The sequence below is a fragment of the Nicotiana sylvestris genome, chromosome 11 (assembly GCF_000393655.2).
Source record: "Nicotiana sylvestris chromosome 11, ASM39365v2, whole genome shotgun sequence".
Classification (NCBI taxonomy): domain Eukaryota; kingdom Viridiplantae; phylum Streptophyta; class Magnoliopsida; order Solanales; family Solanaceae; genus Nicotiana; species Nicotiana sylvestris.
Genome location: NC_091067.1, coordinates 75,899,884 through 75,915,605, shown reverse-complemented (window position 1 = coordinate 75,915,605; position 15,722 = coordinate 75,899,884). Strand labels below are relative to the sequence as shown.

The window sequence follows — 15,722 nt, the reverse complement described above, 5'->3', positions numbered from 1 at the left end:
TCCTTTAACCGTAAATCTTCACTTTCTCATTAAGCATTCTCTTTACCTCTAAATAAACAGTAGAGTGCACGGACTTGTTGCAATAAAAAAAAACATTCTCTTTCTGAGAAGAGAAAGAACCAAAAATTATTAATGGAATAGGTTTGGTGTTTCTACAAAATGGATACATCAAATTTAATATAGGAGAATGGGCCACAGTTTTAATTTCATACTGAAGTGTAATCATTTTCTGGGTAAAACATTTCTGGTAACTATAGGAGGCTTTTCCAGAGTCCGGAACCTAAATATTATTTTTTTGGACTCAAATTACCTTAATAGGTGTTTTAAAAAAAATACACTTATATATATAGCGTGCAAAAACAAGACGCTATATGATCACGCCTAACTATGCCTTATAAAAGGACAATGCGGACGTTGCAAATATAACCTGAGTATTTATGCCCAGAGTCGAATCCACAGAGAATTAACCTATCAATTACTTTCGTTGGACTTACTAAATTCTTTAGAATCAACTTCCCCAAACGTTGTGAATAACAGTTGATGGTATATTTAATAACTAAGATTGAAAGTCAATAAACAGTTGTAAACTAAATATGCTTAAGTTGTGAACAATAATGAGAAGGTTCTAAGGTAGTGATTTCCCCTATTGATGGAATCCCTTCTGTTTATGTTTCATATAGATTTACCAACACATCTCTATCAATCATGAACACTCTTTTTACCGTGAATCTCTCCCGAGTAATCACGATAATTTACTAGACGCACTCTCCCGAGATACGCTAGCTGGCTTTGTTTATTACTGTTCACTTTAGATTGCACCCAAGGCTTCGTTATCCCTAATCTCACCTTTAAACCCGCAGTTATAGATCCCTCTTATACTTTGGGAGTGGTGTTGTTCAACAATCACCTAAATATGCACTCTCTCCCGAGTTATGCACACTAATTAGGCACAGCTAATTGAGGATCCTGTCAATTAACTACAACAAACACGTAGTTGAACAAATAGAGATTAAACTGGCAAACTATATTAACATAATCAAAAGGTTCATCCTTCAATAGGTTCCATCAAAACCCTAGACAAATGATTTAGCTACTCATGACAATGGGTAAATAAACTATGAAAACATTCATGATCAAAATTGCCAGAAAAATAAAGAGAAGAAGAAAATATGATATTTTGGGTGATCTCTCACACTTGTTTTTCTTGCCAAAGTACTCTCTAAAACATTACATCCTCCCTTGGACGAGTTCTATTGTTTAATATAGGGTTTTGGGCCCCGTGTCTTGAACTTCAGTCCCTCAATTTTTCGCTTCCTATCACGGTCCTACCGCGGTTACGGCAGGACTGCGGCCAACTAGCCTCTCAGAATCCGCAACAGCCTTCTGTCGCCGTCCGACCGCGGTTACGCCGGGACCGCGGCAGTCCATCTCCAGTTCTGGTTTTGCTGCCTTCGCATAGTGCACTTAGCGGATATTGTAAGATTGACCTCTTTTTCTCCGTAATTGATCCCAAAAGTACTCCATAGACTTCTTTTATTGTATATAGCCTGCAAAGCATGAAAATCACTAATCAGAGCATTTTGTTATCACTTTTTACCATAAAAACTATACAAGAAGGTAGTTCTTTAGGGACTACTTATAGTCCAATTCACCTATTATCAACACCCCACACTTAAATCTTTGCTCGTCCTCGAGCAAGTTGAACCACACTTCTAGACCTAAACGTTCGATGCATTACCCAGTTTATGTTACACCCACCATTATGAAAGAACAATCTAAGCAGTGCAACAGCCACACCTCAGATGAAGACTCTAATGTCATGCCACACTCGTGCTTACTCTAGTTACTCTAAACAGAGGTGAAAAGTTGCTTTTTCTTCCTGAGTCACATGCCTTCACATCACATTTCTGAGAGAAGTTCCACACATATAAAATCAAGCAACAAGGAACTATAGATAGAACGAATCCACTCACTCTCAGCAAAGAACATTCACATGCCAAACAGATACACCATAAGCTTGCCCTTAGTGTAATACTCTACTAATCGAGTTGTTCAGTCCACGATCAAGAGGTCTTTATTTGGTTATAATGTAGGCTAAGGGACTGGTAGGATATATTTGGATATAGTGACTAACCTCCCTAAGCACTTTTAATACAATCGTTCCCTTTATTCCAATTTCCATGTTCAACCCAATCATTCTTCCACACTTGTTTCATAGGCTACCCCCACTTTTCTTTATGTGCAACTGACCTTTTTTTTAACAGCCATTGCACCATTCAAGTATTTTCCTTTTCCCACTCCATTACTACCCCACACTTTGACTTTTATATGCTCTTTAACGATTCAAGTGCTTCTAGGAGGTACAGGTTCAAACAGTCAAACTATTCAAACAGAGGGATGTAGGTTATTGTAAGGTTATCAAAGAACAGGCTTCAGGCTCGAAGGGGTTAACTATGGCAATATGTACATGTGGATTCATAATTATACAGGCTACACAAGGAACTGCCTCAATCATCTCTAAGGCCAAACAACTTCTACTTCGCTTTGCAAACACACAGGGCAAGTTCTAGGTATCGCATGCAAGCACAGAATACAAGTATTATCTCACACACACTTGGCATGTAACTCATTCCGAATTAGTTTGTCAACAAACTCACGTGAGCGTTCAAGAAAGACAAGGTGTGCAGAATTAAGGCATAAAATTACGAGTCTACAAACGAGCCTAGACGTCGCACCCTCAAGTTCGTTTTAGTTATTTGCAGGTGTGTACATTACGGGTTGCATTCTTGCCTTCACCCATCTTGGTCCAATAGAGTCCTAAGGGTCCTAAAAATATTAAGAAAAATCTACCTAACCCGGTTCAAGAAAAGCCCTTGGAAAAGAACCGTGGTCAAAAGAAAAACCAAGGAGGAATTACTACACTACCTAAAAAGAAAAATAAAATAAAATAAAAATCTAAATGGACTACTTCCCTCAAGAGTACTGTCCAAGTGGTCCGTCCTCAGGAAGAGTCTCCTACATTTATTTATTTTACAACCAATGTATATGTACACTAACAATACACCACTAAAGCAAGTCTCCCACCCCACACAAAAAGAATATGGCATGTCCCCATGTCATAACACAAATAAAGTGTAGAAGGGTAAGAAGACTTCCCTGAGCATCACTCGGAGTCGGAGACGGTGCTGGGATCCACATGACAAGCCCTCCCCAAAGCACGGAACCAAGCTATCATCCGGCTCTCAGACCTGGCCTGCCGCTGAGACATGGCATCCATACGCACATGCAGGCCATCCACCGAGGAGCGAAGATCTGCCACCTCTTCCTCCAAAGAATGCAACATGGGTCGGCTAGACTGTGATCTAGAGAACCCTGCTCCAGTATGGGGTCGCCGAGACGATCCGGCTCCATCACAGGATCTCCTGGATGGTGCCATGGGTGCTGGGGCGTCATCCTCATCATCAAGCTCAATGGTTGTGGGTGCATCTCTGCCCACTGTGATCTTTGAAGCTCTGAATGCCGCTTTTGCGGGCAAAGCTCCATCTGTAGGATTGGTGGTGACACCATCTAGCAGACACAACCTCATCACAAGTGAGGGGAAGTAAAACCCCTTAGATAGCAGAGGTGATCGAAGGATCATTTCATCTTCAATAATTCTCGCCACATCAAAGTCTTTCTTGGTGACGAAGCACCATACCAATAGAGCCCGTAGGTGGTTCACATCTGTCGTGTTGCCCGTAAGCAATAACTGGCTACAAATAATGGTGTGTGTGAACGACTTGGAGTGAAGGGTAATGTTTTCCTGTAGCCAGATTGGTCGACCCCCTGCGCAGATTATCTCAATCATAGTGTCCCAAGTGACTCCTTGGGCGTCGTGGTAATGATCAATGTCACCAGTGAACTAGGGTAGCTGCAAGACCTGGCGAATCTTCAGAATTGAGGCATCTACCACCCTGCCCCGCACAATCACAGACTGGCACAAATGTTCTGGGCAGTTCGCGTAGAACTCCCAGACTATTATTGGGTTTGCCGTCTCAGGTTCATCAAACAAGAACTCCATCTCCCTTCGTCTGATTTCCTCATACATGTCTGCTTTTTCCATACGGAGGGCAGCCCTGTCAACAGGAATCTCAGGGACAAAGCTTTTGGTTGCCTTAGCATGAAACACGTCCTCTGCCTCCTGTGACTGGAACCTGGTGGTATCATATATTGACATTTGGGAAGTTCTTGCCGAGCTCTTTCGCCTTTTGCGGGCCATATTACCTACAAACAATTCAGGGTAACAATCAGATGCATCCTAACATGTGCCAGTCGGATGGTACTCAGACTTCGCCACCTGATGGCACCAAACAATTTCCTTTTGTCAATCAATGCCAGTATACCCAATTAGTAAGGTGCCCAGAGTTGACAACCTCCACTATTGCCCTCACACCACTATTAATTCTACAATTTCGCCATATAATACCCCACACAATCTCCCACAAGGGAATCATGTCAAATGCTACCACCACCACAAACTAAGAAGGGCACAAAGTGCTCCAAAATTTTACAACACACCCCAATTTTCGGCCATTTAGGCCCCTCCACCAAGCTTCACCCTAAAAAATTTGTTTAGGCCTCCAAATATTCTAAAAATCACCCCCAAGTTAAGCACAATGAAAACCCAACCATTTAAGCATCAATCATGGCCAAAAGAAGCAAATAATGGAGAAAAGTAAAGAAAAGAAAGAAAAAAAATAAAAAAAATTTACACTAAAACACTACCTAGGGTTTAATTGAAACTAATTTAGACTACTCATTACACTAAGTTATGGAAAAGAAAGAGAAAAGAATATAGAAGCTTACCTTGAGGATGAATGGAAGGGATAGGTTGTGGAGAGAGAGAGATGGAGAAGAAAGGAGGGGAAACAATGGGGGTTTTAGGGATAGGAGATGGTGTGAAAGAGAGAAGAGAGGAGAGAAGGGGATGGGGGTTGCGGGTGGTTTGAAGAAAAGAAGGGTTTGGGGGAATAGTGGGGGGTTAGGTTTATTAAAAGGAGGGGAAAAAAAGAAGAAAAAAAATTCTGCACTTACCTGGCCCGCGCTGGTCTGCCGCGGTCCTACCGCGGTTACGCTGGGACCGCGGTAGACCTCTTTCAGAGGGGGTATTTGACCGCGGTCCTACTGCGGTTACACTGGGACCGCGGTAGACTTCTTTTAGAGGAGGTCCTTGATCGCGGTTACGCTGGGACCGCGATCTGGGCGTGTTCCTGCTACTTTTTTTATGCATTACACTTACAACACATTCGTGGGTTGCCTCCCACGCAACGCCTGATTTAACGTCGCGGCACGACGCAGATGAGCACATTTAAGGCTCGCTCGACCTCTGTGGTTCAGTCAGGTGTAGCTCTGACACTTCCTTTGGTTCGCTCATGCCCACATATAGTTAAAATCTCTGCCCATTGACTCTAAATGTACGAGAGTCTTTCTCTGTGGCAATCTCGACAGCACCTGAAGGGAAAACTTCGACCACTCTAAATGGTCCAGACCATCGTGCCCTGAGTTTACCCGGAAATAGCCTTAATCGTGAGTTATAAAGCAACACCATATCTCCAGGATTGAAATTTCGCTCCACAATGTTCTTGTCGTGCAACCTCTTTATTGTTTCCTTGTACAACCTTGTGCTCTCAAAAGCAAGATGTCTGAACTCATCGAGCTTATGCAATTCTGTGATTCTCGTTGTGCCCGCAGCCTCGATGTCTAGATTCAGCTGTTTCAGTGCCCACCACGCTCTATGTTCAAGTTCTACTGGCAAATGGTAGGCCTTCCCAAACACCAACTTATATGGTGACATACCAATCGGTGTTTTAAAAGCAGTTCTATAGGCCCAGAGTGCATCATCTAACTTTTTCGCCCAATCAGTTCTTGTGGCGTTCACAGTCTTGGTTAGCACGCTCTTTATCTCTCTGTTGGACACTTCAACCTGCCCACTAGTTTGCGGGTGATAAGGGGTAGCCACCTTGTGGCGTACATCATACTTTGCAAGCAACTTCTCGAAAGCTCTATTACAGAAGTGAGTGCCTCCGTCACTGATAATCGCTCTTGGTGTCCCAAATCTGGTGAATATGTTCTTCTTCAAAAACCCCACTACCACTCTTGCATCATTAGTGAGAAACGCTGCAGCTTCTACCCATTTGGACACGTAATCCACAACAACAAGTATGTACTTATTGCCATAGGAGCTGACGAAGGGACCCATGAAGTCAATCCCCCAGACATCAAATACTTCCACCTCTTGAATTGGGTTTATGGGCATCTCATGGCGACGGGAAATGTTCCCGGTCCGCTAACATTCATTGGAGCCCTTCACCCATTGGTGCACATCTTTAAACACTGTTGGCCAAAAGAATGCGACCTCAAGCACTTTCGCAGCTGTCCCGACCCCTCCAAAATGTCCTCCATAAGCCGATGCGTGACAAGCCTGCAAAACAGAAGATTGTTCTATCTCGGGGACACACCTCTGGATCATATTGTCAACACAAATTCTAAATAGGTAAGGCTCATCCCAATAATACATGCGACAGTCATGATAAAACTTTTTCTTTTGTACAGATGAAAGGTCATAGGGAACTATACCACAGGCCATGTAATTTGCAAAGTCTGCATACCATGGCGCTACCTCAAGATTAGTAGCGAGCAGCTGCTCGTCTGGAAAGGTTTCCGAATATCTTCAACCTCAACTGCATTTTCATCTCCCTCAAGTCGTGATAGATGATCAACGACTTGGTTCTCTGTGCCCTTACGGTCATGAATTTTAAGGTCGAATTCTTGAAGCAGCAACACCCAACGAATCAGGCGCGGCTTAGACTCCTTCTTCTCAATCAAGTACCTGAGAGTTGCATGATCAGTGTATACAATTACCTTAGAACCAATCAAATATGATCTGAACTTGTCGAAAGCAAACACCACAGCCAACATCTCCTTCTCAGTCACAATATAGTTCAGCTGGGCTCTACTCAACGTTCTACTAGCATAGTAGATTGGATGCATCATCTTGTCCTTCCGTTGTCCCAGCACTGCCCCCACTGCGTAGTCACTGACATCACACATGAGTTCGAATGGTTGCTCTCAGTTAGGGGCAACAATGATAGGTGCTGTGACCAGTCTCTTTTTCAGCTCCTTGAATGCTACCCTACAATCATCAGAAAACAATAAAGGGTGATCTTTTTCTAACAACTTACAGAGTGGGTTGGTAATTTTTGAGAAGTCTTTTATGAATCTCCGGTAGAAACCGACATGCCCAATGAAGCTTCTGATTGCTTTGACTGAAGTTGGAGGAGGTAGCTTTGCTATTACATCCACTTTAGCATGATCCACCTCAATTCCTTTGCGTGACACCCGGTGCCCCAAGACTATGCCTTCTTGTACCATGAAGTGACACTTCTCCCAGTTCAGAACCAAGTTAGTCTCGATACACCATTTCAGCACACGCGTCAGATTTATCAAGCATTCATCAAATGAATTCCCCACCACTGAGACGTCATCCGTGAACACCTCCATTATGTCCTCTACCATGTCAGTGAATATGGCCATCATGCACCGTTGGAATGTGGCGGGTGCGTTGCATAGGCCAAAAGGCATCCTCCGAAAGGCATAAATGCCATAAGGGCAAGTGAAATAGGTCTTCTCTCTGTCCTCCGGTGCAATGGAGATCTGGTTGTATCCTGAGTACCCATCCAAAAAACAGAAGTGTGACCTCCCTGCCAGTCTGTCTAACATCTGATCAATGAAAGGAAGTGGGAAGTGGTCTTTCCAGGTGGCTAGATTTAGCTTTCTATAATCCATGCAAATTCTCCAGCTCATGACTGTTCTTGTAGAGATCAATTTATTGTTATCATTCTTAACTACCATCATGCCACCCTTTTTAAGTACACATTGAACTGGGCTAACCCAGCTACTGTTAGAGATTGGGAAGATAATTCCCGCGTCTAGCCACTTTATTACTTCCTTCTTCACCACTTCCTTCATGTTAGGGTTCAACCTTCTTTGGTGTTCCCTGGAAGGTTTGTGTCCCTCTTCCAGTAGAATTTTGTGCATACAGTAGGCGGGGCTAATCCCCTTTATGTCTGCCATGGTCCACCCAATGGCAGTCTTGCACTCCTTAAGTACCTGAAAGAGTTGTTGTGCCTGCACATCTAACAAACTAGATGAGATAATAACAGGTAATGTGGAGTTAGGTCCAAGGAATTCATACCTGAGATGGTTGGTCAATGGATTTAACTCCAGCTTTGGTGGTTCTTCGATAGATGGCTTGGCTGGAGGAGTCTCTCGATTTTCCAAGTGCAAGGGCTCAAATTCTAGAGTTCTATCCCAGAACCCTCTACCCTCTAATGCCAACACCCATTCCGCCAGTTCCTCTCCATTCACCTCATCCAAATTCATTAAACATGCAGCAAGGGGGTCCTCAATAGTTAGCACCTCATCATCAGTCTCTACGATTACATCCACGACATCAATAAGAGAACAATTGGCGAATTCACTTAGTCGCCTCATAGATTTCTGCACATTGAATGTTATCTCCTCATCGTTCAATCTCATCGTGAGCTCCCCGGTTTCACAATCAATGAGAGCTCTCCCTATGGCCAAGAATGGTCTTCCCAAAATTATGGGAATCTCTTCATCCACTATGCAGTCTAAGATCACAAAATCTGTAGGGAACACAAATTTTCCTACCTGAATTAGCACATCATCCAGTATACGAGAGGGTCATTTCACCGTCCTGTCAGCCAGCTGCAACAACATAGAGGTGAGTCTAGCTCTTCCAATGCCCAGCCTATTGTAAATCGCTAGGGGCATAAGATTGATGTTGGCTCCTAAATCACACAGTGCTTTAGCAAAAACAAAATTACCAATAATGCATGGAATTGTAAAGCTCCCTGGGTCATACAGCTTTTCTACAATTGGTCTAGTCACCACCGCACTACATGTCTGAGTAAGAGTAACTGTGGCCAAGTCTTGGAAATCAAACTTTCGGGACATCAAGTCCTTCATCATTTTTGCATACCCAGGCATCTCCTTCAAAGCTTCAATCAATGGTATGTTTACCTGGATTTGTTTCAGCATTTCGAAGAACTTCTTGTATTGTTCCTCCTTTTGGTACTTAGCCAGCCTCTGAGGGAAAGGTGCAGGAGGTCTCTTCTTCCCAATCAACTAGGATTGATCCTTATCAGCTGCTACATCAACTACTGGTTCCTGGACTGTCTCAGCTTCTTTCTCGGTCGCATTCTGAATGTTGTTCTCTTCCTGGGCAGGCTGGACTGGCACATCCGTCAGTTTCGTTGACTCATCCAGCTCAATGGGCACTGGTATAAGTGTCTCAGCTTGTCTAGTTTCTCGAGCCCTCTCTTGCTCTACATCCAGATCTTTGCCATTACGTAAACTTACCGCCATCAGCTGCTTTGGGCCTTGATCTTTTGGATTTATCTGGGTGTCTGCAGGTAGTGTCCCATGAGGACGATTGTTCAGAAACATAGAAATTTGGCCCACCTGCACTTCAATATTCTTGATTGCTGCATTATGTGCATCCACTCTCTCATTAATCTTTGCATTAGACCCAATAACCTGCTGCATCATTGCCTCAAGTCTAGCAAACCCATCTTCCTACCTTCCACCATGCTGCTGCTGAGGAGGGTGATACCCCTACTGCTGATTCTGATTATTATATCCCTGTGGCCTTGGGTAAGGTGCCATATTGTTAGGGGGTCTCATACCTCCCATGTTTCCATTGTTGAACTGTGGATGAACAGGCCTGTATTGTTGATTTTGCTGGCCCTAATTCTGACCACCCTGTCTCTGGCCTCCATAATTAGACACATAATTCATGTCTTCAATAGTGGTGATGATCATGTTCTGCATTCCAATGGTTACCAATTGGCTGACTAATGCAAGATGCGCACAAGCCCTCATTGGTAGTATCTACGATGTGTACTTGCTGCTTCTGCCCTGACTCTTCCACCTTTTTGGTGAGTATACTCATATGTGTCAATAAGGTGGCCATATTTTCAGCCATAGAGTTGGATGGATCTAAGGGCACTGAGTGAACCACTAGAGTGATAGGTGCATTCCTGGTTGTCCATCCCGAATTTTGTGCCATCTTGTCAAGCAGACTCTGGCCTTCTCTCCATGTTTTGCTTAAAAATGCTCCACCAGCTGAAGCATCAACAATGTTCTTCACGCTATCTGACAATCCCATGTAAAACCGCTGCCCCAACATCAGATCTGGAATACCATGGTGCGGGCATATAACCAACATCCCTTTAAAGCGCTCCCATATTTCATGCAGTGTCTCCATTGGTCTCTGTTTAAAACTCAAAATTTCATCAATTTGTTGAGCAGTCTTATTGGGTGGGTGAAACTTGTTATGGAATTGCCTGACTAACTCATCCCAAGTTGTTATAGAATTTATGGGAAGTGAGTTTAGCCAAGTTGGGCAGCTCTTGTCACTGAGAATAGAAACAATAACAGCTTGATTGCTTCAGGAGTTACGTTGGGCTGCCTTTGGGTTTTGCAGATAGAGAGGAAGTTCTTCAAGTGCTGCTGAGGATCTTCGACTTGCGACCCTGAAAATAGTCCCTTGTTCTGCAACAAGTGCAGCATGTTATTCGTAATTTGGAATGACTCAGCCTGTATCTGCGGAACTACAATGGCTGTGGACAGATTTTCAGCTGTGTGTTGTGCCCAGTCATAGAGAGCAGCCTCTGGCACTATTGGTACCGCTGGGTTTTCCTCGTGATCCCCCATGACTGTTTCGAATTGTGTAGTTGTTGGTTGTTGTTTGTTTTTCCGATTAGCCTGATTCAAGGCCTTGAAAACTTTCTCGGGATCTGATAATGCTTCAAATACTTCACCAGATCTGGATGAGTTTCTAGGCATGCACTTCTGCAACCAAGTCAACAAACGTTAAAATTTCAATGTAAAAATTGGGTATAGAAAAAAAAATGACTACAATAAGAATTTTTGTACTTCTTTCAATTGTAATTGATAACACCATTAATTCCCCGACAACGACGCCAAAATTTGATCACGCCCAACTATGCCTTATAAAAGGACAATGCGGACGTTGCAAATATAACTTGAGTATTTATGCCCAGAGTCGAATCTACAGAGAATTAACCTATCAACTACTTTCGTTGGACTTACTAAATTCTTTAGAATCAACTTACCCAAACATTGTGAATAACAGTTGATGGTATATTTAATAACTAAGATTGAAAGTCAATAAACAGTTGTAAACTAAATATGCTTAAGTTGTGAACAATAATAAGAAGGTTCTAAGGTAGTGATTTCCCCTATTGATGGAATCCCTTCTATTTATGTTTCATATAGATTTACCAACACATCTCTATCAATCATGAACACTCTTTTTACCGTGAATCTCTCCAGAGTAATCACGATAATTTACTAGACGCACTCTCCCGAGATACGCTAGCTGGCTTTGTTTATTACAGTTCACTTTAGATTGCACCCAAGACTTCGTTATCCCTAATCCCATCTTTAAACCCGCAGTTATAGATCCCTCTTATACTTTGGGAGTGGTGTTGTTCAAAAATCACCTAAATATGCACTCTCTCCCGAGTTATGCACACTAATTAGGCACAGCTAATTGAGGATCCTGTCAATTAACTATAACAAATACGTAGTTGAATAAATAGAGATTAAACTGGCAAACTATATTAACATAATCAAGAAGTTCATCCTTCAATAGGTTCCATCAAAACCCTAGACAAAGGATTTAGCTACTCATGATAATGGGTAAATAAACTATGAAAACATTCATGATCAAAATTGCCAGAAAAATAAAGAAAAGAAGAAAATATGATGTTTTGGGTGATCTCTCACACTTGTTTTTCTTGCCAAAGTACTCTCTAAAACATTACATCCTCCCTTGGGCGAGTTCTATTGTTTAATATAGGGTTTTGGTCTAAAATTCCCGTGTTTTGCACTTCAATCCCTCAATTTTCCGCTTCCTATCGCAGTCCTACCGCGGTTACGGTAGGACCGCGGCCAACTAGCCTCTCAGAATCCGCAACAGCCTTATGCCGCGGTCCGACCGCGGTTACGCCGGGACCGCGACAGTCCATCTCCAGTTCTGGTTTTGCTGCCTTCGCGTGGTGCACTTAGCGGATATTGTAAGATTGGCCTCATTTTCTACGTAATTGATCCCAAAAGTACTCCATAGACTTCTTTTATTGTATATAGCCTGCAAATCATGAAAAGCACTAATCAAAGCATTTTGTTATCACTTTTTACCATAAAAACTATACAAGAAGGTGGTTCTTTAGGGCCTAATTATAGTCCAATTCACCTATTATCACTATACATTAATGGTAACATCTGCCATTAAGGTATAACGTCTTTTATTCATACGCTATATGCTATATGGTCTGACGATTTGACTGCCACATATAGCGTCTTGTTATTGTATGCTATATATAGCGTTTTCTTTTCATACGCTATACCCCAATTTAAATACTGCCCTTCGTCTTCTTCCCCGACCACCCTTTCCCCCATTTTTTTAAAACCCCATTCTGGTCCCCCCTGCCCATTATTAAAAAAAATGTGAGCCCCTCCCGTCACACAAAAGGTTAAGAACGTAGGTCCCACATCGTAGTAGAGCATTATATTGTTGTGGTTTAACTCCTTCGTCTTCAAATTTTCACACAAAACACTCACTACATCGAGGTATTTCGATTTATTTCATGTCCAAACTTGTATAATAATGTATATCACTGGCTATTGAATGTGTTTTCATGTCGTTTTGTGTTTTATTTGCGAAACTAGTATGTTATATTTATCCGGACTTAGATATTAGTGTTCTAAAAAAATGTAAAATTGAGATTTAATTTTTTATGTTAATATCCGAATTTAGATATTAGTGTTTCCATGTCGTTTTGTGTTTTATTTGCGAAACTAGTATGTTATATGTAGTTTTGTTAATGTTATGTGATTAGAATGTATTTGTTGTTTATATTTAGTTTATTTAATTGCGCAGTAAAATGTAGAAACTTTTAGCGTAGTAAACTGTATAGTATTTTAGTGTAGAATCCTTGTAGTTTAAGTATTTCTTATAATGTAGATTGTTATATATACTTTATACAATTAAATAATGAAAATTATAAAACAAACGCACACAAAATTATTAAAAAATTGAATTTGATACACATAAATATTTATGATAAGTTGGTGCTACTGGGCCTCAAATATCGAGCATGGAACTCAATTGTTATATATACTTGGTACAATTAAATACTCAAAATTATAAAACAAACACACACAAAATTATCAAAAAATTAAAATTGACACACATAAATATTCATGATAGTTTGGTGCTACTGGGCCTCCAATATCGAGCCTGGAACCCAATTGTTGTATATACTTTGTAAAATTAAATACTCAAAATTATAAAACAAACGCATACAAAATTATCAAAAAATTGAATTTTACACACATAAATATTCATGATAGTTTAGTGCTACTGGGCCTCAAATATCGAGCCTGGAACCCAATTGTTATATATACTTTGTACAATTAAATAATAAACATGCAATTAATGTTGTTTAATTTACAGTTGACGACATGAACGCGCCTATACATCCCGGCCTTTACTCTCGTGAGCTATTAGTGCTTCAGGGCGATCATAGGTCTGCCCATTTTTGGGAGGGAGAGTTACTGTCCCAGACTCTCTGCGCTAGGAGAGTAGATGACCTGTGGGATTTTCTGAGGCATAGAGATCTCCACGAGCGTGTAGTCCATCGCCTCCAGGATACGAGATTCTATAGGATTATTGAGATCGGGCGGATACAGGTTGATTGGGCTTTGATCACGGCATTGATTGAGCGGTGACGACCGGAGACGCACACTTTTCACCTGCCCATTGGCGAGGCTACCATCACGCTGCAGGACGTAGAGGTTTTATATGGCCTACCCGTTGATGGCATGCTCGTTTCACTGCCTATTGCTATGAGATTTATGTCGCGTGATGCTTATTTGGACATGCTGCAGCAGCTCAAGGGTTTCAGGCCACATGACGAGACTACATCGTCGGGTGCTAGTCGGTTGACTTTGACCCCTATTAGACAGCACCTGGAGCTACTCCACCCCAATATCACCAACGATACAGAGGAGGTACATATCACCCAGTATACGAGTTTGTTGTTGCTTCTTCTATTTGGAGGGGTCTTGTTCCTGACACTCCGGGGAACCTAGTCAGCCTGAGATTTTTGCATCATCTTCGCTGCTAGATGAGTTACCCTATTACAGTTGGGGTGCTACTGTTCTCGGCTACATCTATAGGCAAATATGCTGGGTGAGCATGGGCACTCAGAGAGAATTTTGTGGTTTTATGTCGCTTCTACAGGTGACAACATAATCAAATAAAGTGTTCATCAGTTCCAACTCTACCTAGTTAGACATTATCTTAAACATTACATCAACTTTGTATATTAGGTTTGGGCTTGGGAGCGGTTCTTGCAGTTTCAGCCACCGCGACCACAATTACCTCCTACTGTAGCACCTCCGTTTCTCCCTCTAGCCAGGAGGTGGGTTATCCGCCGTACAGTTTCACGAGAGTATGATGCTCATCATAATCTCCCCCTCTGCAGGGATGTGTTGGATCTGCTGGAGGGCGCACAGGTAAATATGTACCTAAACTTACCTGGTGTAGATTAACTTAGTGTTGCGCATACTCACGTTTCATGTTCTTATTTGATAGTTCATCTGGACACCATACAACGACGATTTGATAGCTTCCCTACCACCTTATTGCTTGGTCGGCCGATTGATTTGGAGCACTTCTGCCCCACTCATATGCCTCGATATTGTGGAGCATCATGCCTCAGAGTGGGTACTTTGGCAGTTTGGCCGTCCGCAGTATATACCGAGGGGGCCTATATAGGAGCCTACACATTATCAAAGGGATGATCGTTGCAGGGCGGACGACGCATTTATGGCATGGTTAGCGGCGCAGATCCATATTTGGGACCATCGAGATAAGATGATTCTGCCCCCACCTACACATATCCAGGAGGTTTATCTTTAGAGGTATATGCCCTGGTACTACCACGTTACCCGAATTTTTATCGGGAACCCTATTCATCAGGCTGGCGGTCGGTACGTTCCATACACCGGGCGACACGAGGCCCTGGTATGTTTTCTATTATTATTCATTATATAACTGTATTTTAGTGCAATATATGTAGTTTATATTTTATATGTTGTGCAGGCTATTGGACTACACACAGTCTATCAGATGGGACTATAGATGCAGGATTATGTCAGCGATCCTGCGGATGCCTTGCAGGATTATAGCCGTTGATTTGTAGAGTTGGCTGCCCGGACACTGCAGCGAGCCCGAGAGGATCAGCGTTTGGCACACATGCCTGATTATGTGGAGCTAGAGCAGTATGAGCGAGGCCCTGGTATGGCACGAGGTGGTGGTGCCCGACGAGGTGGAGGTGCCCGACGAGGTGGGGGTGCCGAACGACGTGGCGGTGGGCGGAGAGGAGGTGGTCCCCAGCAAGGGGGGGGGGTTGAGGCCCCTGCTAATTATGTTGCTGTCGATCTACCGGGTGGCTTACATGAGACGGACATGCCGTCATATAGCCTTGGGATGGATCTCACTCTAGGGACTTTGCAGGTGACCCCGTCAGGTCAATTATTGATCACGGGCACGCACCTTTCTGGAG

At 42.7% G+C, this 15,722-nt stretch overlaps 1 non-coding gene across 1 annotated transcript; it reads left to right on the top strand.

Annotated features, from left to right (window-relative positions):
- Window positions 1-10,262: 10,262 nt before the first annotated feature.
- Window positions 10,263-10,369, top strand: LOC138882451 (small nucleolar RNA R71). The gene has a single exon (XR_011404054.1). It is a non-coding gene; the product is annotated as a small nucleolar RNA R71 (small nucleolar RNA).
- The last annotated feature ends 5,353 nt before the right edge of the window (window positions 10,370-15,722 follow it).